A 27726-nucleotide genomic window follows, 5' to 3' on the forward strand; every position below is an offset into this window, starting at 1 on the left:
CGTGGACTCCAGGAAGGACATCTTTGTGACGTCAAAGCTCCGCCCATGGAATTCCCTATTGGGATTCCCCACCTCCTTTCCAGCCTCCTGACCAGCCCGACAGCTCCGTGGCTCTTTTGAAAAGCTAACAGCCGGGCGGCGGGGCTTCTCAGCATCCTCCTGAACGCGAACGCCAAACCTGAACTTCCGGATTCGGCATTCAGGAGGCCGCCAAGAAGCCCCCCCCCCCCCCCCGGCTGTTTCAAAAGATGACAACTGGGCCGCGGGGCTTCTCGGCGGCCTCCCGAATGCCAAACCCAGACGTTCGGCAAAAGTTCAGGTTCGGGTGGCCGCCGAGAAGCCCCACCGCTTGGTTGTCGCTTTTTGAAACAGCCGGGGGGGTTCTTGACATCCTCCCGAACCTGAATGCCAAACCCGAACTTCCGGGTTCGGCGTTTGGGAGGCCGCCGAGAAACCCCCCGGCTGTTTCAAAAGACGACAGCCGGGTGGCGGGGCTTTTCGGCAGCCTCCCGAACGCCAAACCCGGAAGTTTGGCAAAGTTCGGGTTTGGCGGTCGAGTTCGGGAGGACGCCAAGAAACCCCCCGGCTGTTTCAAAAGGCGACAGCCGGGCAGCGGGGCTTCTCGGCGGCCACCTGAACCCAAACTTTTGCCGAACTTCCGGATTCGGCATTGGGAGAATGCTGAGAAGCGCCCGGCTGTTTCAAAAGGTGACAGCCGGGCGGCGGCGTTTTTTTGCGTTTTTTTTCCTTTCACGCATTAATTCATTTTACATTGTTTCCTATGGGAAACAATGTTTCGTCTTATGAACTTTTCGCCTTACGAACCTCCCCCGGGAACCAATTAGGTTCGTAAGACAAGGTATTACTGTACTTTTAAACCAAAGGTGGAACTAAAATGCTGAGTTTCAGTTTCTACTCTTAACCACTTGACAAAACTGGCTCCTATCATTTATGAATTTATACCAGTGGCCCCCAAACCTGTGGGCTCCTGGGTCCGGTTCTCTGGAGAGGTTTTTCCGTGGACCCGAGGGGACATGGTTTTGCATGCTGCTTTTATTCTGCAGATGGGGCCTTGTTGTTTGCATGGCCTGTTTCTGGCATGCCACGGCCCAGTGCCAGTCCACGGACAGGAGTTTGAGAACCCCTGATATATGCCATTTTTCTTTTCCGTCTTGCCTTATTTTTTTTCTTTCTGCTTTCTGAATTCATTAACAACAATAAAAATAAAATAGAAATTTTAAAAGGCAACTAACAGCAGTTAACCGCAGCTAGCAAACGGTATATAGAAAATTAAAAACAATAATAAAATGAACACTAAAATAAATTAACAGTTAAGAGTCTGGTGGAACAGATGCCTCTTTGCAGATTTTCTGGAACATTTATATAGGAGACTGATGTACTACAAGAATGAGCCGTGAACAATTATGGCATCTTCAGAAGTGCCACTTCTGCAGATCTAAGATGTGAAGACAGTTTAGACCAGTGATGGCGAACCTTTTTTGGTTCGCATGCCAAAAGTGTGTGTGTGTGCGTGTGCTAGCACATGCGCAAATCCCCACACCCATTCCCTCCCCCACATGCATGCACACACACCCTGCACTGCCCTCTGCACATGCACACAATCTTCCCCCATCCCCATGCATGCACATAGTCATTGAATGAACTGTTGTAAGTTGAGGACTAGTACTGTAATACCAACTGGTGTGTAGTGGAAATCTGTCAGTACAAGCACAATGTGATCTATGCACCTTTTCTTGACAAGCCCCTTTCTCACATCATGCACCAGTCACCTTTTTTTAGACACACATAGGGTATTTTGCAGGATGTAAGGAGATAACTGACTAATCATCACCAAAATCCTATTGTCATCATGAATGGCTTCAACTGGCACTTAATTAAGCAAACACATTGCTCACATCATTTGCAAATCCAGAAGGTGAAGGAACATTCCCTCATTGTGGACCTGCACTTTCACAAGACTGCAACCAGCTGCTGAACCTCAATTCCCTGAGGTTTAATATCCTATTTACCCCCAGCATTTCCATATTGTTTGAATTTAATTAAGGAATGTTCTTCTTCGTCCAACTCATTACAGAACTTAAGCAACATTCAAGGATTCTTATTGTTTCCTAGGAATGTAATATAATGACATGAGAGTTGCAGAACTTATGGCATTTTACTCCACAGCTCCAAAAGATCTCCCCACAGTTTTATGAGGGGTGTTTGAACAATACAGAATTATCCTACTTGTGGTATGTAGTCTGGAGTCCTAGGAGGGAGAAAGTGCTTTTGAGAGGGCAAAGAGGCAGGAGAGGCTAGGAGAAGGTAGGCTAGGAGAAGCAAAGACAACTCCCCCTAGTAGTTCATAAAGTGTACTTCCAGAGTTAACTAAAATGTCTATATTATGTAGATAGTTGTTTTAGTCTGGCAAGATTCTGTCTGTAGGCAAAGAATAATAAAGAAGCTACCCAGATGTACCGGTAACTCCCTGTGTCATCCTTGGTTTGTGAGATATGACAATATTAGACAATGCAGGCCAATGACCTAAGTATCAAGAACAGTCCCCTGGTGCTGACATGAGCAGATAGGGAAAAAAGTGTCCTTATGATTCAGAAGGATGGCTTTATTGATGGTCTTAAAAACTGTTATTTAGTTGCTGCCAACATCTCAGGATGGTATACCCCACTACTCTCCCACATGTGTCCTACAACTTCCCCTCCCTCCTACCCCCCAATCCACTTATATTCCCGGCTTTGTTTTCTCTCTCGTTCTCTCTCTGTTATATCCAGAACAAAAACAACCCCATCTTGAAACATTTTAACCAACCCTTCCCTTCTTCAGAATCGCCAATCTAATTGCAAATCTAAAAGTAACCCGGAAAGGGTCTGTCCAGATAATAAAAAAGACAGTCTCTTTTACATCACCACTTCACATGCAAAGGTTTGATCTAGTGAGAAAGTGTTTTTCATACTAACTAAGGCACACAGTCAAAATAGCCGAAATATTGCACCCTTTTCAAGCATAGGTTTGCTGAGCTTGTAGTTGGGTTCAATACTTGCAAACGCAATAGCAAGAATAGCACTCTAAAGCAGCGTTTCCCAACCGGTGTGCCGTGGCACACTAGTGTGCCGCAAGACACCGTCAGGTGTGCCGCAGCGAGAGGCAGCGGAGGAGAGTGGGCGGATCGGGCGGGCAATGGGGCAGGGCGGAGAAGCCAGGGGCGCGTTTGGCCGGAGGCACCGTGGGGAGGCAGGGGCAGGGAGGTGCGGCAGTAGGTGACCGGAGAAGCGAGCGATCCGGGAGTCCGGGACTGTGTGGCTTTGCGCCATGAAGAGAAAACGGCAGCAGGGAAAAGTCGGCCGTTTTCTCTTCATGGCGCAAAGCCACACAGTCCCGGACTCCTGGAATGCTCGCCCCAAGGCAGGAGGCGGCGAAGGAGGAGAGTGGGCGGATCGGGCGGGCAATGGGGCAGGGCGGAGAAGCCAGGGGTGCGTTTGGCCGGAGGCACCTACTGCCGCACCTCCCTGCCCCTGCCTCCCCACGGTGCCTCCGGCCAAACGCACCCCTGGCTTCTCCGCCCTGCCCCATTGCCCGCCCGATCCGCCCACTCTCCTCCGCCCCCGCCTCCTGCCTTGGGGCGAGCAATCCGGGAGTCCGGGACTGTGTGGCTTTGCGCCATGAAGAGAAAACGGCCGACTTTTCCCTGCTGCCGTTTTCTCTTCATGGCGCAAAGCCACACAGTCCCGGACTCCCGGATCGCTCGCTTCTCTGGTCAGCAAAGCCATCTGCCCAGGAAAGCGCCGCGCTGGCCGGAGAAGCGAGTGATCCGGGAGTCCGGGACTGTGTGGCTTTCGGCCGGGCTAACGGGAGGCGGCGCGAGGCCGGGCGCTGGGGACGTCTGGGAGGGCGAGGAGGCTGATGGCTGCTGCGCACTCCACTCTCTCTCCGGCTCTCTCTCGCTCTTTCTTTTTCTCTCTGTTGCTGGCGTGGTGAACGAGAGAGAAAGAGAGAGAAAAAGGAGGGGAGAGAGAATGAGAGAAAGAAAGCAAGAGAAAGAGAGGGAAAGAAAGCAAGAGAGAGAGAGAAAGAAAGGGGGGAAGGAAGGAGAGGGAAAGACATAGAGGGAGGGAAGGAGGGAGAGAGAGAAAGAGAGCAAAAAAGAGAGAAAGAAAGAGGGATGGAGAGAAAGAAGGGAAGGAAGGAAGAGAGAGAAAGAGGGAGGGAGAAATAGAGTGAAATGGAGGAAGAGATATTTTTTTTGTCCAAACTTTTCTTTAGCCCCCCCCCCCGCCCCCCCTTCAGTGTTCCCCAGAATTGTGGATTTACTTGGAAAACTGCTTGGCTCACCATAAAAAAAGATCAGGTCTAATCCAAATGAGCACCTTCAGATGAAAGATGTTCTGGCATGTTTTTTGTTTTCTTATTGGAAGATCCACCCTGCAAAATAGCCCCTCAAGATCTAACTACAGTACTAAGGCCCAAACAAAGATTATGAATTTTTCATGGCCGTTCCCAACAGTTCCTTCGGAGTTTTCTGAAAAGAGCACAAATAATTAATGTCTATATTTGTTTTTATTTTAAAAGTAGATCACATCAAGTAGATTCTGATCTACTTCGGGTCAAATGTTCAAACAAATCCAGAATGTTTCTATAACGCAAATTATTTGGTGGAGGAAATAATTTTAAAAAGTCAACAACAATCATTGTTCCTTCTGTAAAAGGGAAGTCTTTAAAGAGAAACAAAAAAGGCAGAAGACATATGTACCATCTTCCAAGCGAGCCTTTCCCCCACCTCATTTCAACCTTTCCAATCAATTCTGAGGTACCTGCCATTCACTTTTAATGGCATACACTTAGATTCCAAATCTGCTCAGAGGATTAAACTGAATAAACATACTATGAAGAGAGCCAAGGGTTCCAGACATAATACAACTGACTGCTACAACAGACTGAAGTGGGAAGAAAGTGCACGCACAGCACAAAAAAAGTTTAGCAAATCTCTTTAGAGGCTCTACGGCTCTACACATTTTAGTTGCTCAGCAGCAGTCTCCGCAGAGAGCTAGGAAGCTGTGTTGAAACTTGATCTCATGACTCACTTTTATAGCTATAATTCAGACAAGGCCTTCAGGCCTGTTCTCACCACCAGTTCAGCTCTATGGAAGCAAAATTAACCAACGTCAATACAATAACATGTTTGTATTTGCAAAAAAGGATGTCTCAGCACACTTTTAGTCTGCTTCTAACACTGCTCTGCACAGTTCCGCCATACAATATCAGCAGCTGTTAGAGCCAAAGCTATGATTAAGAGAAAAGGACCCTCTCCATGTCAAAGTGGGATCCAATATTTAATCTTAGTTCACAAAAGACAGTTCTGTAGTCACATTTGCAATAGAAAATGCAGTACAGTGTTCCCTCGATTTTCGCGGGTTCGAACTTCGCGAAATGTCTATACCACGGTTTTTCAAAAATATTAATTAAAAAATACTTTGCGGGTTCGGGGGGTGCTGGCAAGCCCCCCAGGCCGGCTGCGACCTTTTAAAACACCCGCGCCGCTTCGCAGATGTCTCCTGAAGCCAAACGCTAAAGCCGAACTTCCGCGTTCGGCTTCGGGAGACAGCTGGGAAGCGGCGCGGGTGTTTTAAAAGGTTGCAGCCGGCCTGGGGGGCTTCCCAGCAACCTCCTGAACCGAACCCGGGGTTCAGCAAAATTTTGCCTCTTCTTACGAACTTTGTTCGAGTTACGAACCGGCGTTCGGGAGGCTTCTGGGAAGCCCCGCCGCCCGGCTGTCACCTTTTAAAACAGCTGCGCGGCTTCCCAGCAGTCTCCGAACGCCGGTTCGTAACTCGAAAAAAGTTCATAAGAAGAGGCAAAATTTTTCTGAACCCCAGGTTCGTATCACGAGTTGTTCGTAAGACGAGGGGTTCGTATCTTGAGGTACCACTGTATAACAGAATCTCGATTACACAATACAGAAAAAGACTGTCCAGGTGACTTGTTTAACATCCTATGTCACAGGTGGTTTGCATTTAAGTTGACATTTCAAGCTTTGTGAAGGCTGCATATGACCTATAAAATTTTGAATGATTAATGTGTGAAAACAGTGCAATGTTAACACTACGTGATATAAATCAGTACCCATCTGGCCACAAAACAAACACCATCAATAATCAAATAAGCAGCTCACCTCATTTTAGATCATCAGGTTGCTATATCTAAACACTTTTCATCAGGTTCCCAACAAAAGCCACAAAAGAATTTGCAAGAGTGCAATTACTTTATTAAGTTGCCTATAAATTAATTCCCGTTAGCATAGCTGTACATAACTCTTTACATTAAGAGAAAAGGGAGTTGATAATTCATGCAGTTGATTAAAACTCACCCTGGCTTTTTTTTTTTGAAGGGGGGAGAAAGATAACTCATTTTATTGTTCTTAGGTGAAAAAAAAATTGTTTCTAAGTACATTGATAGGAAAAAAGCTGATTTTTTTCCTCTCATTTGAATGGAAGAGCAGCTCGGCTAGATTCAAGTTTTTCATTTTTCTTTTGAATTTTTTTTTTAAAAGCAAAGGCATAATTTTTTCCACAAGTATCTCCAGCTATAGTTTTACAGAGTTGTTTTTTTTCAATCCCTTTATTGTTTTATAACAAGGCAATTTATGCCGCCCCGATTCTTCGGAGAGGGGCGGCATACAAATCTAATAAACTTAACTTAATTTAATATTCCTTTAACCTCCTCTTTTCCCCACAACCACCATCTTGTGAGGTGAATTGGATTGAGGGTGACTGGCCTGAAATTACCCAGCAGGGCTCTTATGCCTAAGGCAGGACTACAACACATAGTCTCCTGCTTTCTAGCCTGGTGTCTACACCACTACACCAACCTAGTTCCATTTCTTAAAATAAGCCAGATTCCTGCCTTCCCATGTAGAAAAGCTTCTTCCTTGCTAAATCCTGTTAATTAGTTGCATTCAGATAGACTGATTTTCAAATCCAGGACCCCAAAAACAGCTAAGTAAACAAGACAAGTTGCAGTAATTAACAGATGTTTTAGTCCCCTATTAAGAGATAGTAATTTAAAAGAGAGAACAATGGACCTCTACACACAATAAAGCATTATCACTGATGCTTATCTCTTCAATTTAAACTGCTGACATCAAATGATTAGTAGTTTTTCTATTTTTGTTGTCATGTGCCAATCAAAAATACCCAAGCATTACTCATCTTCTTGTCCAACTACAGTTTTTCACAAATCCGTGCCTTTCAAATGTACTAGAAAGTAGAAACCTCATCATCCCAAAAGAGCACAGGCAAATACTGCATGACATGATGGATTTGGGCTTAGTATTTTATCTAAGGTCAACCACCAATAGCTGACAAGTTACAACTTACAGCTTAGTTTATTGGGTGTACCCAGATATATTTACTTTGTTCATTAGCCAGTTAGAATTAGTATACTGTCAAATCAAATCGAACTTTTCCCATCTACATTCTCAACGCAGAAAAATTCACCTAGGCATCAAGCCTAGTCTATACATACCCTATAAGAACATATTATTAATATTAGAGACTATTCTTGAGTATGAATATTTGGATGAACATAATGTTTGTACAAGGAGTGCCTCCTGAGAACTTAAGATATAAAAAAAGCAAATTCAATGACCTGCCCAGTTCACTATTCCTCCCTATCTCAGAACCAGAATACAGTGATCCCCCGCTCGTTGCGAGGGTTCCGTTCCAGGACCCCCCGCAACGAGCGGGTTTTCGCGAAGTAGCGCTGCGGAAGTAAAAACACCATCTGCGCATGTGCAGATGGTGTTTTTACTCCCGCAGCGCTAGCGAGGAGCCGAAGATTGGGGGCGGCGCGGCTGTTTTAAAATGTCGCCGCCGGCATGGGGGGCTTCCTAGCAGCCCCCCAAACCCGGGTTGAGGGTCCAGGGGGTGCTGGCAAGCCCCCCATGCCGGCGGCGACATTTTAAAACAGCCACGCCGCGCTGGCTGTCGGCGCTTTCGAGCTGAGTCCCGGAGCGAATTCGCTCCGGGACTCAGCTCGAAAGCGGCGACAGCCAGCGCGGAGAAGCCGTTCGCTGGCGCTGGCTGTCGGCGCTTTTGAGCTGAGTCCCGGAGCGAATTCGCTCCGGGACTCAGCTCGAAAGCGGCGACAGCCAGCGCCAGCGAACGGCTTCTCCGCGCTGGCTGTCGGCGCTTTTGAGCTGAGTCCCGGAGCGAATTCGCTCCGGGACTCAGCTCGAAAGCGGCGACAGCCAGCGCCAGCGAACGGCTTCTCCGCGCTGGCTGTCGCCGCTTTCGAGCTGAGTCCCGGAGCGAATTCACTCCGGGACTCAGCTCGAAAGCGCCGACAGCCAGCGCCAGCGAACGGCTTCTCCGTGCTGGCTGTCGCCGCTTTCGAGCTGAGTCCCGGAGCGAATTCGCTCCGGGACTCAGCTCAAAAGCGCCGACAGCCAGCGCCAGCGAACGGCTTCTCCGCGCTGGCTGTCGCCGCTTTCGAGCTGAGTCCCGGAGCGAATTCGCTTCAGGACTCAGCTCGAAAGCGGCGAGAATGAACGGCGTGGGCGGGCGAAGGGCGGGCGGCAGCGAGGAGTTTGCGTGGGCGGTGGGGAAACTCCTTGCTGATGCCCGCTGCTCGCCCTCCCGCCAGCAAGAGGGGGAAGACCCAGGGAAGCCGCCCAGCAGCTGATCTGCCGGGCGCCATCTACGCATGCGTGCCCATAGAAAAAAAGGGCACACATGCGCAGATGGTGTTTTGACTTCCGGGTTGAAAAATCGCAAATTACCCTGTTCGCAATGGTCGGGGACGCAATAACCGGGGTATTACTGTAGATGTAATACTATAGAACAGTCAAAAAAACAGGGAAAGGAGCAAACTGATTTAATTTTAAATATTTGATGACCATACTGGTGACCATTCTCAGGGAAGAAATTCATTCACTTTAGGGGTGTAAAAAACCGCAACCTGTGGACCAGATGAATCATGTGTAGGCCACACCCATCCCAGTTCTGCAAAGGCAAAAAAATACAGCCTTAAATTGTGTAACAGTAACTGCATGTGGCAACTGAAAAACAGATAATGAAGCTACGACAGCCAACCATAACTCATATCTGAATAAAATTAAATATCAAAATATCTCAGGCATAGGATGTGCAACCATCAAACCACCCAGGTCGGTTGTGAAGTTGTAAATGTACAGCGGGGGAGGGGGGTTGGGGGGGGAGAAATCAATATACCAGAGTCAGTTGAACATTAAAAAAATAATTTCGAAAATGTCACATGGCCAAAAGAACTGCTTAACGCTAACAGAATTTTTAAACTGTACAAATAGCCATGAATTTCAGTCAGTCTTTTAAGACTATGTGTGGATACTGCATTGATAAATCTATTGTGCCAGTTGGGAAAATCTGGAGCAATGGTTCTCAACCTGAGGGTCGGGACCCCTTTGGGGGTCGAATGACCATTTCACGGGGGTCGCGTGAGACCCTGGGAAAAGACAAAATTTCTCCTGGTATTAGGAACTAAAGCTTCTATTCTGGCATTTTGGAACATATTTTTACAATCTGACCAATCAGGTGTTTACAGTGGGGGCGTCTCTCTGACCTTCCTGCCAATCAGCTCAAAACTCTGTTGGGAGAATTGGCACTAGACTTATGGTTGGGGGTCACCACAACGCGAGGAACCGTATTAAGGGGTCGCGACCTTAGAAAGGTTGAGAATAGGCGTTGATTGCTTACCTGAACGCCTCTTCTCGTACGGTGAGCGGGTACAGCAGTCACATGGGTTGCTCATGTCCAATCCGGTGGAACTGAGCCTAGTGTTAAAAAAGCTTGCTGGATCCGCCCCTTCCCCAGAATTCGCGAATCCATAGACTAGGCTCAGCTGTGAAGCTCTGTAGTGTTCAACTCTCATTGTTAGAGGAAGAAAGGTTATAGGAAGGTAAAGAAGACACATACAAGGGCGGGAAGTGACTGCTGTACCCGCTCACCGTACGAGAAGAGGCGTTCAGGTAAGCAATCAACGCCTATTCTCCGTACTGAAGGAGCGGGTCCAGCAGTCACATGGGACATACCCAATAGATGGTCCCTAGGGTGGGATTAGATTGCTATCGTGAGAGATAACGGATTGGAGTACCCTTCTGCCGAAGGCAGCGTCCGCTGAGGCGTAAGAATCAATTTTGTAGTGCCTGATGAAGGAATTTGGCGAGGCCCAAGTGGCTGCTTTGCAGACCTCCTCCAACGGGGCTTGAGTCGCCCAAGCAGCCGAGGTGGCTGCGCTCCTGGTGGAATGCGCTGTGATGTTCCTTGGAACTGAGAGGGCGGCCGATTCGTAGGCCTTAGATATAGTCCCTCTGATCCAACGGCCTATCACTGTAGAAGACACTTTGGCCCCCATGACTCTGGGATGATAGGCTATAAAAAGTGCTTCCGACCTCCGAAAGGGTCCTGTGCGTTGGATATAGATCCTCAGCGCTCTAATGAGATCCAGGGTGTGCCATCTAATTGCTAAGGGGTGGTCCCGTTGGAGGCAGAAGGAAGGTAAGACAATATCCTGGGTCCTGTGGAACATGGAACTGACCTTGGGTAAGAAGGTGGGGTCCAGTCGCAAGACTACCTTGTCCTGATGAAATTGGCAGAGGTCCTGCCTGATTGAGAGGGCAGCCAACTCCGAAATGCGTCGGGCAGAGGTAATAGCCACCAGGAATGCCACCTTAAAGGATAGGTACCTGAGGGACGCCGATTTTAAGGGTTCGTATGGTGCCTGCGTGAGGGAATGGAGAACCCGTGGCAAATCCCAGGATGGATACCTGTGGACCTTGGAAGGTCTGAGGTTGGTTATACCCTTGAGGAATTCCTGAACTTCTGGAAAGGAACGGAGAGGCTGTCTGCGGGGCCCCGCTAGGACAGAGGAAATGGCCGCCAGATGACGCCGGAGGGTGCTGGTGGAAAGTCCTTTATGGAAACCTTGCATAAGGAAGGAAATGATCCTGTGTATGGGGATGCACAGGGGAGAGAGACCCTCCTGTAGACACCACTGGTGAAACTTGGACCACGTATGGTCGTAGATTCGATTGGTCGAACCCCTTCTGGCCTTTAAGATGACCTCCACTGTATCGGGGTCGTGTCCACGCAGTTCTAGGTCTCTCCTGATAACAGCCAGGCGGTGAGGTGGAACCACTCCGGGTCTGGATGGAATGAGGCCCCCTGCCGCAGCATATCCCCCGAAACGGGGAGTCGCCAAGGGTCCTGGACGGACAACTGTTGGAGATCCGCGAACCAGGGCCGGCGGGGCCAATGAGGGGCGATTAGGATTACTCGGGCCCTCTCGGTGAGGACCTTGTGAATCACGTCCGGGAGAATTGGAATTGGAGGGAATGCGTAGAGTAGGCCTGGAGGCCATGGGCTCCGGAGGGCATTGATTGCTTCCGCTCCCGGGGATGGAAATCTGGAAAAAAAGCGAGGGAGTTGGGCGTTCGCATTGGTCGCGAAGAGATCCAGAACTGGTAGGCCGAATCTGAGGCTGATTTGATGGAACAGGTCCTGATGGAGATTCCACTCTCCGGGGTCTATCGTTGCTCGAGATAGCCAATCCGCCTGGACGTTGAGGCTCCCCGAGATGTGGTCGGCTAGGAGCGACCGAAGATGTTTTTCCGCCCAAAGGCCTAACTTGAGGGCCTCCCTCATGAGGGCCTTGGATCTCGTGCCCCCCTGTCTGCAGATATGGCTTTTCGTGGCGATGTTGTCGGTGAGAATGAGAACGTGCCGGTTGGGGATGCGAGGAGAGAATTGCTTCAGAGCCAGGGAGACGGCTCTTAACTCTAGCCAATTGATTGGCTTGGAAGCTTCCTCCGGGGACCACGTGCCCTGGGCTATCATCCCCTGGGCGTGGGCGCCCCATCCCGATAGACTGGCGTCTGTGGTGATGACAAATTGATCCGGCCACCTGAAAGGGGATCCTTTGTCCATGGCCGGAGACTTCCACCACTTGAAGGATCTGCGAACAATTGGTGGAATGACAATGCGACGGCTTGAGTTGCTGTGCCCCGATCTCTGAAAGGGTAATAGGAGCCACTGTAGTTCCCTAGCATGAAGGCGAGCCCAGGGAATGATGCCTATGCATGACACCATCTTCCCCAAAAGGGAAGACAGGGATACTATGGAAACTGAAGGTTGAGATAAAATGCATGAAATTAACTCCCCTATACTGATTTTTCTCTCAGGAGAGAGAAAGACCTGGGAGGATTCTGAATTAATAACGGATCCCAGGTGTAAAATGGATGTGGAAGGTTGGAGATGACTTTTGTCAAAGTTGATGGAAAAACCATGGTCCTGTAGAACTGACATGGTGACAGAAAGGTCTGTTTTCACTTTCTCTAGGGAGTTCCCATGAATCAAAATATCATCAAGGTAACATAAAATGTGGATGGGAGACGCCCGGATATAGGCCGCCAGAGACCCCAAGAGCTTTGTAAAGACCCGAGGGGCCGAGGAAAGGCCAAATGGCATCGCCCTATACTGGAAATGCCTGCCCTGAAAGGAGAAACGTAGAAATTTTCTGTGGCATTTGGCTATAGGAATATGGAGGTAGGCCTCAGTGAGGTCTAAAGAGACCATGAAATCTCCCGGGTGGATGGCGGCCAAAATGGATGATAAGGAGTGCATCTTAAACTTCCTATATTTGATGAATAGGTTCAGCTTCTTTAAATCCAAAATAGCTCTCCAACCTCCGGAGGATTTTGGAACCATAAATAGGATGGAATAAAAACCTAGACCCTTCTGACCGGGGGGAACCGGTTGAATGGCTCTGATGGACAATAAGTGGGAAATGGCCTCCTCCATACGGTTACAATCTGAGGAGGACCTGGGAGAAGGGCAGGAAATAAAACGTTTCGGGGGGGGAGAAGTAAATTCTAAAAGAAGGCCTGTTTGAACAGTGTCAATGACCCAGGGGTCCTTGGAGGTGAGACGCCAATTAGAGGCGAAATGGGCTAGACGGCCACCTATGGGAATCGAGGAAAAACTACCATCTAGGTTTTTTTGAAGCCCTGTTAGAGGACGCTCCCCTTTGGAAGCGAAAACCTCTGCCCCTGGAGTTCCTACCTTGGGAACGAAAGCGGGGGGAATACTGACCTGGAGATCTCTGATAGGAAGCCGCTTGATCTTGCTGACGCCCTGGGCGACGAAAGGACTGCGTTTTGGTAGCCTTTTTGGTGGTTGGACCCAATACTTTCTTCTTGTCCGTGGTTTCCGTGAGGAGTGGATCCAGAAGATCCCCGAAAAGAAGGTCGCGCTTTAAGGGTCCCAGAGATAACTGCCACTTCTGACGTACTCCTGCTTGCCAAGGGCGAAGCCATAGGAGTCTTCTTGCCGTTGTAGAAGCTGCAATAGACTTAGCAGAAAATCTAGTAGATTGTAAAGTGGCATCAGCCACGTACTGAGCAGCTGCAAAGACCTTGTTGAAGTCTTGTTGACCTCTCAAGTCATCGGGAGGAATATGCTGTTGAAGTTGGCGAAGCCACAGAAGCATGGCTCTGGAGAAAAAGGAAGCCGCTGCAGAACTTTTAATGGCCCAGGAATCTGCGGTGAATCCTCTTTTGAGCATCTGTTCAATCCGCTTGTCCTCTGGGCGGAGGACTTCCTCTGCTTCGCCTGGCACAGCAGCCGCCGAGTGAAGGATCTTGACAGGTTCATCCGGTTTAGGAAAGGAAAGGAGCTCCTCATAGGAAGAGGAGAGTTTGTACAACTTTTTGTCCTTGGTTGTGGGATTGAGCCCAGAGGCTGGGAAATCCCACTGCTTAAGTAAGGCATCTTTAAACAATTTAGGCATAGGAATTACCTCATTATCCTCCTGTTCCTCTGTGAAGTAAGGTAAATTCTCCTCCGGGGGATCAGTGGATGTGGAGGCCTGTTTCACCTGGGCCGCCAATCCCGTAGAAATTCTAGCTTTGAGGAGGAGAGATTTGAACAATTGAGAGGGAAAAATAGTAATTGGAGAAGGAACCTTTATTTGGGATTCCTCATCATCTGAGAGGCCTTGAGAGGGATCCTCATCCTCCTCCATATCCTCATATTCGTCCTGAGAGGAATCTGATTCATCCTGAATAGGAGCTCTAACCGTTGGGGAAGAACCCAAGGGGCGGGAGGGACGAGGAGGAGGAGGAGGTAAGGGAAGCGCATTGATGGTAGAGAGTTTAGCATCAATGGCCTTGGATAACACAGAAAAAATAGATTGGAATTCAGGAGGTAAACTAGAAATATCAGCAGGAATGGCAGAAGAATCCCTGAAGGCCTGGGAGGATCCTGGCTGGGAGGAATCTTCAATAATATCTGGTTCCTCTGGAACTACTCCCCATAGGTTAGGTTGGGGTCTGTCTAGGTTTGGCTCATCCAGAGATAACACAGTGACCCCAGAAGAAGGCAGATTAGAAGCCTCTGGGGGGTCATGACTACTGAGTACTTGGGCCTGTACTTTCAAACGCTTTGCTGATTTGTCATGGATTTTTTGTAGGGCTAGGTCCCTTCTCTTCTCGGCCCTGGTGACTTTGGTCGAGGGGCGGGCCCCTGAAGAAGAGGAGGTTGAGGCCTGGGGGATACTGGTAATCTCATCGCCTGTAGGCCTGGCCTCTCTGGGACCTTGAGTGGTGCCTCTCTTGGGAAAAGTAGCCATAGTCTGACAATTAACAGAAGACAAGGCTGAGCCAATAACTGAATAATTAGGGAGAAGAATTTCAAAGACTTCCCAAGAGGAATGGATCCTGCTCCGAGGCCTCGGAGCTGCTGAGACTTGAGGGCAATCTGGGCAAACCCAGAGTTCGTGTCCCCAAATACAGCGTGGCCAGCCTCCCTAAACTTTAATTAAAGTAACCAAGGCACTCTGGTTGGAGGCTTAGCCGGTGGAGAATTAAGCCTGAGCGTCCCAAAGCCCACTCCGGGATCCAAGCGGTGGACTGAGGCCTACGCGGCTGGCAGAAGGCCAACACGAGAGGCCTAAATTTAAAAAGGGCGCGAAGGCCTTCGCGCCGAAAAATCGCTCCGTAATAGAATTCTTAAAGGGGAAGCGATCGACTAAGTCCAGGAGACTAAAACAAGCGTCTCACTCCGCAGGAGGTATTTCTTAAGCCCTTTAACAATAATACTATAATAAATCAATGAAGCAATACTTGCACCAAGACCTCCAGGCCAAAGGATTAAAGGAATCCACAAGCGGCAGCGGGGATCGTAAACGGCAAAACAGCCGGGGGAAAACGAAACCGCAACTTCTCCCAAAGGAAAAAAGCCGAGCCACAAACGGCTGGCGCTATTAGTGCAAGTAAACAAATAAGGATAAACAATTCTTACTACTTTTGAAGGAAAGATCGAAGGGAAGGTGTTAGAATGTTGAACGAGCTATCACAATACAACCGCAGGATATGCGAACTGAGCGAATTCTGGGGAAGGGGCGGATCCAGCAAGCTTTTTTAACACTAGGCTCAGTTCCACCGGATTGGACATGAGCAACCCATGTGACTGCTGGACCCGCTCCTTCAGTACGGAGAACCACTGATCTGGAGGCTTATGATACTGAAAATAATCCTAGGGGTAATGGCATCTCAAAGAAATTAGACCCCCACATCATTAGTTTTTAAACAATGGTAAAACAATATCATCTTCAAAAGTTTTAGTAATGAAAAAAACAGTGCTTAGAAAATTGACTTTTGCTGCAACCTGTTAAAAAATCTATACAAAATGTTCTACAAGTGGCACATTCCACCAAGGAAGGTAGCAAAAATGGATAAAAAAACCTTTTAGCACAATGTTGGAAATGTAAAATGGTGACAGGCTCTTAATACCATTGTGATGGCTGTGTAATAAAGCAAGGAAATTTTTGGAATCAGTTTAAGATTTGGCTAGAAGAGATGATAAGTAAGGACTCAGAAATGAAACCAGAACTGTTTCTACAGTATTAGGATTTTTTTTTAAAAAAAATGAAAAAGCACAAATATACTTAATTCTACATATAACAATAACTGATATATGCACAATTTTAGAAAAATGAGAAAACTGCACCGGACGAAGAAATAATAGAGAAAATATTGACGTGGGCAGAAATTGATGAACTATCATTGGAAATGAAGGACAAGGGGGAGACAGAATACTATGCAATATGGGATAAATTTTATCAGTGGATAGAAAGAAAAGACAATCAAAAAAATAGAATGTAAAAATTTGAAAAAGGGAAATTGAAAGAAGGTTCGGATATAAATAAACAATGACGAGGGATACATATGCAAGACAAAAAAATAAAAGCAATGTATATTGAGCAATAATATTTATTTTTCTGTAAATATTATACAATGAAATGACCAAACAGGATGATCACAAAGTGTCCAATGTTTTTAATGTTTGTGTAAATAAAAGAAACTTATTTTAAAACGAACAGTAATTGACTTTGGATGTTTCCTCATTTTGGTATAAGTTTTAAAGGTTTCCCTCATACTGCTTAGATGTTTTAACTGATATTGTATATTTTTAGAGATTTTAAAAAATATATCATTTGTTATTTCAAGTAAATATTGAAGATCTCTACACACTTTGTAATTTCATATCAAAAGAAAAGGGGAAACGAACTATTGGAAATTGCTTTCTTAAATTCTGTAGATTTTTACACATTTCTATCCTAAGAGGCAAGAGTTGGAATGCAAAGAAAGCTACCACTTCCAGAAATCCAGCAACATTTCCTTTCTGAAGTAGGCTCTGCAATCCTGAAGCAGGCAGCATACGGTATTCCTACTCAAAACATTTAATTCAAGAGCGAAAGAGCAAATAAAAGTGAGGCCTCAGTGTTTGTGCTCAGGTATATGACTCAGACATTTGTAAGCTTCTCAGTGTGATGAAACAGCATTGAAAGCTGAGACCTGGCAAGAACCTCTTCAGGGAAGGTTCTTGCTTAAAGCAGTTACTGAAACTGCCCGTAGTAACTCTTGGCGGGAATTGAGAAAATGACTGAGAGATGAGGCCACACAACCAGTTCTTGTTAAATTTGTCATTTTCTTTTCTCATCATCATATCCAGTAATATCAAACATCCATCGGATCAGAAAGGTATGACACCACGAAATAGATTTCAGCACAAATTAACATGGATAAAAAACTCAGTATGTGCTCAAGGGAGGGTAATAAATAAGACATGGTTTGTTTTAGGACAGTGATGGTGAACCTATGGCACGGGTGCCCCATGTGGCACATGCAGCCATATCTGCTGGCACACGAGCCGTTGCCCTAGCTGAAAAAGTATTAATTTCAAAATTATAAAGCAACCTGAATCCAATCTACTTTGGAACACATACATTGATTTAGAGATAAACCTCAGAGATATTCCATACATGTTCTCTAAAGCAGTGTTTCCCAACCTTGGCAACTTGGAGATATTTGGACTTCAGCTCCCAGAATCCCCCAGCGAATGCTGGCTGGGGGATTCTGGGAGTTGAAGTCTAAATATCTTCAAGTTGCCAAGATTGGGAAACACTGCTCTAAAGGGCAAAATATAAGCTCAACACACCCTTACTGCAACTACTCTATGACTCAAACTACAATGAAAAGTTTAAAGGAGGCCATTTTTGCACTCTCCAAGCTCCTAGAAAGGCTCTGGAGCTTAGGGAGAGCAAAAAAACAGGCCTTCCCCACACCCTCCAGAGGCTGAAAACAGGCTGTTTCCTGATTCCTGGGCCCAGAACGCTCGAAAATCAGCTGCCAGCATACACATGTGCCAGACCTGAGCTCGCATGCCCAACAATATGGCTCTGTTTGCTACTTATGGCACACATGCCATTGGTTCGCCAACACAAACTTAGCAATACCAGTATACAGTGGTACCTCTACCTACAAACACCTCTACTTACGAACTTTTCTAGATAAGAACCGGGTGTTTCAAGATTTTTTTTGCCTCTTCTCAAGAACCATTTTCCACTTACAAACCTGAGCCTCCGAAACTGGAAATGGAAAAGGCAGAGAGAAGCCTCCGTGGGGCCTCTCTAGGAGTCTCCTGGGAGGAAACAGGGCCGGAAAAGGCGGGGAGAAGCCTCTGTGGGGCCTCTCTAGGAATCTCCTGGGAGAAAACAGGGCCAGAAAAGGCGGGGAGAAGCCTCTGTGGAGCCTCTCTAGGAATCTCCTGGGAGGAAACAGGGCCTCCACCCTCCCTGTGGTTTCCACAACCCACACATTATTTGCTTTTACATTGATTCCTATGGGAAAGATGGCTTCTTCTTACAAACTTTTCTACTTAAGAACCTGGTCACAGAACAAATTAAGTTCATAAGTAGAAGTACCACTGTACTTGAAAGTCCAAAGGTTTGTTCCCATTTCATATTTAGGACATATGCATTCCAACTTGGGCTATGAGAACTTGTATTTCCCCCACTGGAGGCCCTCCAGAGGGCAGAAATGGTTCATTTCCCAACAAGTGGCCTCCAGAGGCTGGGGAGGGGGGGGGGGCGTTTTCAACCTCCCCGGGCTCCTAGAAAGGCTCTGAAGCCTGGCAAGAGCAAAAAAATGGAACTTCCAATTCAACTGAAAGTCAGCAAACGGAACGTTTCTGGCCTCTGGAGGACCTCTGAGGCAGGAGGCCATTTTCACCCTCCCCAGGCTTCTAGAAAGGCTCTGAAGCCTGGGGAAAGCAAAAAACAGGTGTGCCATCAGGGTAGAGGGCACACATGCATGGAGGGGCGTATGGAATTATGAGTGTGGGCACACATGCACACACACCCCTTTTGGCATGCAAACCAAAAAAGGTTCACTATCATTGCGCTAAGTGCTCTAGAATACATTCTTCAAATGCAGATTCAGCAAAAACAATTACTATGTAAGTGCAAAGAAATTTTTCAATTGCCTACTGCTGGTGATCTATCTATGACAGTCGTTCTCAACCTGGGGGTCGGGACCCCTTTGGGGGTCGAACAAGCATTTCACAGGGGTCGCCTGAGACCATGGGAAAAGACAAATTTCCCATGGTGTTAGGAACTAAAGCTTCTATTCTGGCGTCTTGGAACATATTAGGTTGATTGCAAGAACATGAATTAGGTTGATTGCAAGTATGTATGGGTTTTTTTTATGTCATTACTGTTTTATTGTATTATTGGTTTTTATTATGAGATTTTAATTGTTTTAACTAATATACTGCTCAAAAAAATAAAAGGAACACTCAAATAACATATCCTAGATATGAATGAATGAAATGTTTTCATTGAATACTTTGTTCTATACAAAGTTGAATGTGCACAACAGCATGTGAAGCATGTCAATCAGTGTTGCTTCCTAAGTGGACAGTTTGATTTCATAGAGGTTTGATTTACTTGGAGTTATATTGTGTTGTTTTAAGTGTTCCCTTTATTTTTTGAGCGAATTTGAAAATTAAGGGAGACTAGGATAGATCTATTTCGGCCTTATTCTGACCTCATCAGCAAATATATATTTACAATCCGACCAATCAGGAATTTAGTGGGGGTGTCCTTTTGACTTTCCTGCCAATCAGTTTAAAGTTCTGTTGGGCGAAATGCCGCTAGACTTTTGGTTGGGGGTCACCACAACATGAGGAACTGCATTAAGGGGTTGTGACATTAGAAAGGTTGAGAACCACTGATCTATGAAGAGGCCAAATGAATCAATGATATGCAATCCCACTTCAGGTATGTTAAACCGGGGAGCGGGGGGAGTGTTGGTACAAACTTGTATCAAGGGAGTTTGATTGTTACAGTGAAACATTTTGAAGTGCTTTGTGATCCCACAGAACAAAACCTGAAACATTTTAAGTGCTCTGCCACAGGGAACAATGGTAACATAAAATAAGCCTCTTGCGTTTCATCATCAGGCCATAAAAGTAAGTGAAACAGCAGCCCATGCTGACTGCTGTCTACTGCTCAAACTATAACTACATTGACTAAAAGGGTTTTTTTAAGGTCTGTAAATATTTAAACATTCCTAGAGTAAACAAGTTGGGTATACTTTTCTTTTACAGCCAGTCTGCACAAATAATCGCAGAAATTAGCCCAGCAAAGAGAAAACATAATAGAATCACTCCAGAACACAACCCCTAACAGTAGGGGGGGGAAATTGCCATGGCCATAATTTTCTTCCTAATGCACAGTCACTATAACATTTCTGCATTCAGCAAATACAGGTAACTTCAGACAAAGCAGTACACCCCAAATGTCTGAAACCTTACCAGCACAGATACTGTAAAGTGCAGTTGCTAACAATCTACCTGAAAAAGACACAATGTACAGAGAACACACAAAAAGATTATATATAAGCCATGACCTCTAAATTCCCTGTCCAAAATTCACCTACCTCCTACATCAGGAGTTAACTCACCTTCACATGGTAGCAGCAAGAAGGAGAGAACTTAGCTCTGCTATTATTTTTATTTTTATTAATTAATTAATTTGTCAACAAGTACAAGAAAACAGATCACAATGAAAAAATGGCACAAATAAATAGATATAAAGAAGCAAAACATAGCCATAAACACATAAAATGAATACATACAACTGGGTACAGTAGGACAGGGAAGGGAGGCCCGTTGGTACACTTATGCATGCCCCCTTAGGGACCTCTTAAGAAATGTATACGGTCCATGATAGACAGGTACAAAGTATGGGGGTTAGAGAAAGTAACAACAGGATCAGGTAAAGTGTTCCAGACATTTATTACTCTATTGCAGAAGTCGTATTTTATTTATTAATTAATTTGTATTAATTAGATTTGTATGCCGCCCCTCTCCGTAGACTCTGCAATCAAGATTAGAGCGGATTACATTTGTACCCATTGATAGCTCCTGTGTTACTGCGGTCCAAATTAAAGTACAGTAGTCCTTAATAAGTAGGACATTAAGGTAGATGATCTTGTGTACTAAACTTAGGTCAGAATGTAAACGGGGTAGTTCAAGGTTATCCAAGCCTAAAATTTCAAGTCTACTGGAATATTGGCTAATGTACGGTATTCTTAAAAGTCTCCATAGCTTACAGCAGGTGTATCAATCTCAAAGCCTGGGGGGGGGGGGGCAGATTCGGCCAATGGAGTGCTTAGATTTGGCCCACAGGGCCACTCTGGAAATAGCAATGGACCAGCCCATGATGCTTCACATTTTTGCTGGCAGAAAGTTGCAGGAAGCCATTGCAGCCAAAAACATGAGCTTGAGAGCCCATTTTCACTAGCAGAGCACTTGGGCCACCACAGGCACCCCTGACACCAGTGATGTAGAGCTAGCCAAGCCCATCCTGGCACCCCAAGGTCAAAGACAACCTTGATGCGGCCCCCAATGAAATCGAGTTTGACACCCCTGACTTAGAGAAATTTTAAGAACAGAAGTTAACTGCAAGCTATAAGGACACTCCAAGCAATGTAGAACAATATATCCCAATTTGATCTGAACTCAGGACCCCAACAATTCCAGAATATGGTTCTTTGGAATCCTCAAACTAGCCGTTTTGGAATTTGAATCCTTAATTCACAAACTCCTTATCACTAACTGACTTTCCTTTTTATGTAACCCAAATAAAAATATGCAGCACACACACACACAAACATACACATGGATATAGAGTGGTACCTCTACTTAAGAACTTAATTTGTTCCATGATCAGGTTCTTAAGTAGAAACGTTCTTAAGGAATTGATGTAAAAGCAAATAATGTGTGCAAACCCATTAGGAAAGAAATAAAAGCTCAGAATTTGGGTGGGAGAAGGAGGAGGAAGAGGAGGAGAGTCTCTGCTGAAGGAAGAAGGTGAGGTAAGGGGAATCAAAAAAATCCAAAACTTTAAGGCTTAAAAAAAAAGAGGGACTCTGAGGCACGCACCTCCAATACACCCAGCATGAGGCTGCCTCCCATACACTGCTTCCCATACACTGGCTGCTGCTGCTACTACCTGCTGCCTCTTCCTTCCCATGTTGAAGGGCTCCCCTCTCCTCTCGCTCACTGGCTTTGTAGCCGGCGCTTGTCCTTCACTGTGGTGACTCCTTGGCTGCCCAGAGCGAAGGGAGCATTTCGTTTCCCTGGGCGCTGGCAGAGGTTTATTCCCTGTCCAAGCGCCCAGAGAAAGGAAAATGCTTCGTTCGCTCTGGACTGCCAAAGCCTCCTGAAGCACCACCAAAAGGCTCCTCTGGCCGCCCGAGATGGCCGGGATTGAAGAGGGAATGGCAGGAAACTGGCCAGGCCTTTGTGCCCCTCTCAAATTTCCTGGGAGATTTTTTCCAGCTCAGGTTCTTAAGTAGAAAATGGTTCTTAAGTAGAGGCAAAAAAATCTTGAACACCAAGTTCTTATCTAGAAAAGTTCTTAAGTAGAGGTGTTCTTAAGTAGAGGTAGCACTGTACACATGTATGTATGTATGAGTATGTATATTTCCTTTTGTCATGTGATCTTCAACCATCAGTCAAAAAAACCTGAACTTTTCTGAGCAAGTCAGTTCCAACATATAAATACAAAAATAAATATATAAAATAAAACCCATCAACCTACAAAATAAAAGACTCAAATTATACTCCGCAGCAACTGATTGTTCCATTAAAGGGTTTAGCAAAGGCAGCAGCTATGACAAACTTTTTGAAAGCCACTAAGGGTAAAAGACAGGAATGTCCTCAGTACGCTATCAAGTTTTTTGTCCAGAAGCGAATGATGTTGCAACCATACAGAAAACAATGCTAAGAGTAAGGAGCACTTTATATATCCTCTACCTACACACACACACACACACACAAACACACACACACAAACATACAGAGATAATTTATTTAGTGTTTGTCAACAAAATGTTCACCTCACTTTTAAACTAGAACAAGAGACATGGAAAAGAAAAAGAAACATTCAGAACTGATGGAAATTCATAACCTTTAGAATGGCCAGAATACACTTTGCTTTGGGAGGGTGTGTGTTCATCATTCTACATACATACATACATACATACATACATACATACATGTTCAAGTCCCAGTGGGTATGGCTAGCTGATGAGGCCAAAATAAGGCCGAAATAGATCTATCCTAGTCTCCCTTAATTTTCAAATTCAGCTTAAACATGTGGTGAGTGGTGTTGTGCCTTCAGATTAATGTTGACTCTTAGCGACTGCCTAGACTAGGTGTAGGCAAACTTGGCTTTTCTATGACATGTGAACTTCAACTCCCAGAATTCCTGAGCTAGCATGATTGGCTCAGGAATTCTGGGAGTTGAAGTCCACAAGTCACAAAAGAGCCAATCCCTGACCTAGACAAGTCCCTACAATTTGCCATGGCCTCCTTCCTATTGGAGAGAGCTAGCTTTGTGCCTAAGGAGGTCTAGAACTCATGGATCTATTATGGATCTACCACTTTCTGAGTCTGCTGCCTTAACCATTACACAAAACTGTTAGCTACTATGAAAAATGGTGCATTAACCTCAGATATAGGACAGGTAGCACTTAACCATGGTTTATTGCAGTGATTCCCAACCTTTGCTGCTTGGTGAGCCAGTGTGGGGGGAGAACTGAATGTGCGAGTGGTGGGACAGTGCACATGCATGCAGACCTTACATGAATGGCAGGCCAGTGTGCATGCACAGCTGAACTTGCATGAACAATGGGTCAGCGCACATGTGCAGGAATGCCTGCCAGCCCGCCACTTGCACAAGTAAAGCTGCATGCATGGTCTCCAGCTGTCAGGGTCGGGGAATGTCCTTGTTCACATCATGCATTATGAGCAATGGTTATAAGCATTGGATGAAGTTTTCCTCTGGTCAATCATATCTGACACTAGTGCAGGGGTAGGCACAGCTGGCTCTTCTATGAGTTGTGGACTTCAACTCCCAGAATTCCTGAGCCAATAATCCACATGTCAAAGAAGAGCCAACTGCTGCTCTAGGGAGTGGTGCTCATCACCATTTCTTATCTGAAGGTGCCAGCATTGTACAGGAAACTTTTTCCATGGTCATGTGACCAGCATGACTATACATTGGAGTGGACAGAATACTGTTACTTTCCCACCAAAGGGGGTACCTATTAATCTGCTCGCATTTGCATGGTTTTGGGCAGGAGTTGAAACAACTTACAGGAACTCACCCCAAAGTATGCTGCACTTGGGTCTTGAACCCAGGTTAGCAGCTTTCCACCTGAGAAGTTCAGCATCATCTTTAACTACTGAGCCATTATGCCCTCTGGAATACATATCACCCACTGAACCAAACCCAAGCATTCTACATCTTTGCATTATGTGATGTGTTGTGAATCCCACTACTACGAAAGCCTTCAGAACTCAATGACAGCATCTGGAATAGACTTGCACAGCTATTTCTCTTGAGATCAAAAGTATTTCAGATCTCAGTTTAAATGAAGGAACGCTAGAAAAGGATTCTGCCCAGGAAATCAGGCTGGCATAACTATTTCTGTAACGAATCAAAAAGCATGTGTTTGTAGCCCGAAGACAGCAATCCAAATTACTTTTAACAAAGGGCTGTTTCAACCAAAAAATGAACTTCAGAGAATGGATTAAATACCCACCATTGCTCTGACGTTTGAAAAAATTGGTTAGCCTCACCATAGGACAAGCCAAGTCTGCCAGTCACATTCCAACTTTATTTTATTTTTTATGACAATTGCACATCCCGACATAGAGAAATGAGAATCCAAGCAAACAAACAATAGTCCCAACTTGTTCTTTCTTTCTTTCCCCTGATCCTTTAAGTAGAGGGTCCCCGAACTCGGCAACTTGTGGACTTCAACTCATAGCATAGCTTGGCTGGCGAATTCTGGGAGTTGAAGTCCACAAGTCTTAAAATTGCCAAGTTTGAAGGACCTCTGCTTTATAGGCACAGGGAATCTCACAAGCCAGACAGGTGTTAGGTAACAAGATTTCCCTTTCTTTCTTTCTTTCTTTCTTTCTTTCTTTCTTTCTTTCTTTCTTTCTTTCTTTCTGTAATGGCTGTAACTTGTTGCTTGTATCCTAAGATTTTTTATTAATATTGATTGTTTCTTCATTGCTTATTAGACCCCTATGACAATCATTAAGTGTTGTACCACATGAGTCTTGACAAATGTATCTTTTTCTTTTATGTACGCTGAGAGCATATGCACCAAGACAAATTCCTTGTGTGTCCAATCACACTTGGCCAATAAAGAATTCTTTCCTTTCCTTCTTCCTTCCTTCCTTTGTTCCTTCCCATCAAAACTAGCCATCACCTTTTCATTTTGCACAGCTGACTTTCCCAAACAAACCCCTTCCCTCCCTACTACAAGAGTTACAGCACAGAGGAGGCGGGTTTCAACTTGGCAGGGTAATGAGTAACATCTGTAACCACAGCTTGCCCCGTGGGCAATTCCTTCCTTTGATGCTCCTGAAGACGCCAGCCAGAGGAGGGAGCCAAGGAAAGTTTATACAGATTCTCCTTCCTCTCTACACAGCCTCTCCTCCCCCACCAACCCCACTTTCAGGGAAGGCGGCCTCCCTGAAGCGATTAAAAAGATGTCTCTACCTCCCCCCCCCCCCCACCACTTCCATCTCTTCATCTCCTAAAGTTTTCCAAAGCCACCGCTGGAAGCAGGACATACAGATGGCAGCATTAGTTTACGAGCTGCTGCCGCTTTTTATTCCACCCCCTTTGGCTCGGAGAACTGTAAAGGCACGTCCGAAACGCCCATGTCTGAGAGCTTGCTTGTATTATAGTTTATCATTTTATTTCGAGCAACCCACACGGGTTCCCTTTCCGATCGCTGTGTGCATTTTTTTAAAAAATATTTTTTTAAAAAAGATTCCCGTCCAGACAAGAAAGGTTGGGGGGAGGGGGAGGAATTTAAGACCAAGGTTAAACCAGGAAAATCGACCGATCTCTCCCCCGTTTGGAAAGGTAGGTTGCCCCCCCCCCCCGAGGAGGAAGAGAAGGAGTGCGGGTGGGGGGATGGAGGAGAAAGCCCCTCGTTTGAAGACCCGGAGGAGAGAGAGAGAAAGCTGCCCGGTGTTTTTTTTTTGGGGGGGGGGAGCCAAGAGAGCCATTTCTCTCCCAGACAGAGAGATCCACTCACCTCTCGCCCTGTTAACAGACAAAGGCAAAAAAAAAAAAAAAGGCAGCCGAGCGGGCGGCGCGGGAGCTTCAGGCGCAGTTTAAAGGAGGAGCAGCATACAGAAACAGCAGCGGCAGCATCGAGAATTCCTCCTCCGCCGATTTGCCGCAGCGGCGCCGACCACCGCTCCGCTCCGAGGTGCTCTGCAGCGCTGGCGGCGGCGGCCAAACCCGGAGCCCCGCGCTCCTAATCAGTCCCCCGACCGCATCTTTGCCCCAAGCGGGCCGCCTCCCACCTGCGGCGGGATCCGAGCTCTACCCGCGGCGGCGGCGCCAAGGCGGGAGAAGAACTTCCCGTCGAGTGGCGACGGAGGAAAAGTTGGCAAAAGGGGGGAAGGTTGAGCCGACCGCAAAGTTCCCAGCGAGCAGCCGGGCGAGTCGACACAAGGCAGACTCCGACGGGAGGGGGGGAGGAGGGGCTACTCAGCCGGGAATCCAGCTGCAGTGTGTGTGTATATATGTGTGTGAGAGAGAGAAAGAGGAGGAAGTGGCTGCTCCCTCTTCTGCCAATGGGCTTCGGGAGCTGGAATGAGCCAGGCGGCAGGCACATCATTTCCTCCCGGCGCAAATCCAGGCGCCGCCTAAGCCGCCACGCCTCGCCCCCTGCAGGGACGAAGGGGCACCGCATCCTCTTCCCCGCGCGACGCGACCCGCCCACACGCGTGGGAGCGGGGGAGGGACGTTCTGTTTTTGCCCCAGCGCCGCCGGTGCTTTTTTGAGGCGGGAGGGGTGGGTGTCTGGCGGTCTGGGTCTTTTCCACGAAGCCTCTTGTGACTTGTTTAAATATATACATATATACACACACGCGCGCGCGTGTGAATTAGTAGCTTGTATGTTCACCCGAGTTCTAGGGTATGTTTTCTTGGGAGTGAGACAGTCTGTCGCTCCAGAATAGGAGCAGGTCGTGACTGGAAACAAAAGAGAAAGAGTGGGTGGATAGATAGATATTGTCTCACTTCCAAGAAAATATCTCCTAGGACTCGAGGTTTTGCCTGCCGAAGTGTGAACATGCAACCTACAAATTCACGCGTGTTGAACATTAGAAGGAAAAAAGTACAAGCACTCAAACCCAAACACAAAATGGCGGGACGTGAAGGGGGAGACTCAGTCAAATGCTAGTAGGAAATAATCTTGTGCTAGAGCTCCAAGCAAGGGTTTTTTTTGTTTTGTTTTGTTTTTAAAGCAAGCAATATTAATGATGGATGTAATTTCATCCCTGGAAAAAATATTTTCACGTAACATTGTCAAAAAATTATAAAAGATAAATAATAAATAAAAAGTACAGTATTTTATTCTACTTGTAGAAAAACGTAAAGCTGATTCACACCAGTGAGTCCACCTTTAAGGCCGAAAAATTAAGCTGATTAAACTGACGCTTCCAAAACATTTTGCTTCATTTTTTTGTTACTATATTCTTATCATCTAAAACAATCCAAACCCACAATTTCTACAACTGTTTAATAAGTTTTGCTCTTTTTTCTAATTAAGAATAAAGCAAGAGATAAAAGGTTTATTTTAGGCAATACTTTTACTTAGCAAACTTGCCTTGAAAAGGAACAGCTGTTTCAATGTTAATGATGGACTAACATGAAAAAGGGAATTTTCTATTTTTCAAAGGGAGTTGAATTTAATATATCTGGCTGAACAAAATAATAAGCCTGGGGGAAA

The 27726-nt window shown here is 46.1% G+C and overlaps 1 protein-coding gene across 6 annotated transcripts in view; it reads right to left on the reverse strand.

The window, feature by feature from the left end:
* ACVR1 (activin A receptor type 1) overlaps positions 1-27096 on the reverse strand; it is a 115921-nt gene extending 88825 nt beyond the window's left edge. For 5 of the 6 annotated variants that reach the window (XM_070731554.1, XM_070731552.1, XM_070731553.1 and 2 more), the window contains exon 1: positions 26021-27096. The gene's annotated coding sequence lies outside the window, so the exon portion shown is untranslated. Of the gene's footprint in view, positions 1-4347; positions 4367-26020 lie in introns of those variants that run through there. The other variant, XM_070731550.1, reaches the window with a different exon arrangement.
* Positions 27097-27726: the final 630 nt, after the last annotated feature.

This window comes from Erythrolamprus reginae, chromosome 1 (assembly GCF_031021105.1).
Source record: "Erythrolamprus reginae isolate rEryReg1 chromosome 1, rEryReg1.hap1, whole genome shotgun sequence".
Taxonomy (NCBI): Eukaryota; Metazoa; Chordata; class Lepidosauria; order Squamata; family Dipsadidae; genus Erythrolamprus; species Erythrolamprus reginae.